This window comes from Chiloscyllium punctatum, chromosome 25, assembly GCF_047496795.1.
Source record: "Chiloscyllium punctatum isolate Juve2018m chromosome 25, sChiPun1.3, whole genome shotgun sequence".
Lineage (NCBI taxonomy): Eukaryota > Metazoa > Chordata > Chondrichthyes > Orectolobiformes > Hemiscylliidae > Chiloscyllium > Chiloscyllium punctatum.
This window is the reverse complement of record NC_092763.1, coordinates 7,515,673-7,517,458: the sequence shown is the minus strand read 5'-3', so window position 1 is coordinate 7,517,458 and position 1,786 is coordinate 7,515,673. Positions and strand designations below refer to the sequence as shown.

General features: G+C 45.0%; 1 pseudogene; it reads left to right on the top strand.

The window, feature by feature from the left end:
* The first annotated feature begins 201 nt into the window (after positions 1 to 201).
* On the top strand, positions 202 to 578 carry LOC140495612 (ubiquinol-cytochrome c reductase complex assembly factor 2 pseudogene; annotated as a pseudogene).
* The last annotated feature ends 1,208 nt before the right edge of the window (positions 579 to 1,786 follow it).

Sequence of the window (1,786 nt, the reverse complement as noted above, 5' to 3'; positions counted from 1 at the left end):
ACTGTTGATTTGATTTATTGTCACATTTTATTTACTAATGCAATAAAAAAGGTGTCATTGCGGCCACTCTCCGGCACCAATTTTAAAAACTGCAAGTAGACCAAATCACAGAATATAAAGTCGGAAATGTTTTGTTTGCTCTTGAAGGATTGATGCCAGTGGACCCAGCAAAGGCTAAACACTGGCCCAAGGGCCCTCAGAATGGCTACAATGCAGTACTGCCACTTCCTGAAACTCTGTGAGAAGTGGCCTCTCGATCAGACCAAGAAAGGTCAAGACCTCAGTGCTTTCATCCAACAGAGAGTAGCGCAATGTTTCCAAGAAGAGGACAGCTCCCAGATTGCAGATCCAGAGAAATGTGACCGGATGTATGAAAGCTTGGCCAGAATTCATTCTTTTTCTGACAAAAGCAAGTGCCCTCATCTCAGAAACACAAGCTTTTCTGGTGGAAGAATGCCTAATGGTTCTTGCAATAGATAACATTAAAACAAACGGAAGAAATGAAGAAAATTATGTGGAAAAAGATATGAGAGAAGTTCCTGGGCAAGCCAGAAGATGCCACTAAGAAATATGTCTAACAGTTGTACCTTGTTAACATTAATGCTTAATCTTATTTACTGCAGTTTCTATCTAATAAAGATCTTGTTTGTAGGTAGACTTATTTTATAATTGTGTAGATGTTTATGGAAATGAAATTTTACATAAGTAAAGACTTAAAAAGAAAATAAAGTCAGAAAACATAAAATAAGAAAGTTTGTCTTATTGTGTTATCTCAATAAAGATGGGTGGTTTTCAGAGCAGCTCCCACATCTGGTTCAGCCATGAGCCTGCATCCAGGCTCCTCCACCCCAATGGCTCGCGTCCCTGTGGCTAAACTGACGGTGCTGCTGTAACCACGCTTTGCCACACCGCCGAAGCTGAAAGAAAGAGTCGCCGCTCTCCCGTGCCACCTCGCCACCACCAACGCCACCGCCGACATTAGTTCATGCACAGCCAACCTCACCAATGCAGTCACGAGCTGTGCCATTAGGTCCTGCACTAGGACCAAAGCCGTTGCCGTCACTTCCTCCACTGTTTGGCATCCGGGCCTAGTCATAGATCTGAAGCCTTGGCTCAGCCTACGAGTCTGAATTAAGCCTGGGATTTCTGCCTCTCTCGCTGGGAGACTTCAGGCTGGAACGGAGCTGTTCCACCTCATCCTGGCATTGCAGCCGCCATTGGATGCTACCCCTTCAACATTTAATTAGCCTCCCCGGGCCTGAGCTGTTATCTCCACCCCCACCATTCCACACCAAAGCCGCCAGCGATACCAGTGCAATTGAGGCAAAAAGGCAACAGAAATGACTTTAAAGAGAAAAAAAACAAAAGTAAGTAGTTAGCACTTCTGCCTCATAGCACCAGAGACCCGGGTTCAATTCCCGCCTCAGGCAACTGTCTGTGTGGAGTTTGCACATTCTCCCAGTGTCTGCGTGGGTTTCCTCTGGATGCTTCGGTTTCCTCCCACAGTCCAAAAATGTGCAGGTTAGGTGAATTGGCCATGTTAAATTGCCCGTAGTGTTAGATGAAGGGGTAAATGTAGGGGATGGATCTGGGTGGGTTGCTCTTCGGAGGGTCTGTGTGGACTTGTTGGGCTGAAGGGCCTGTTTCCACACTGTAAGTAATCTAAAAAAAATAAAAAGGAGAAAGAAAAGAAATGTAGACAGAAATGGACAAACCCCAGGTTCATTTGCCTGATCTCTGTCACTTCTCTACTGCCATCTTGAAACATTTAGAAATTCAGAATGCA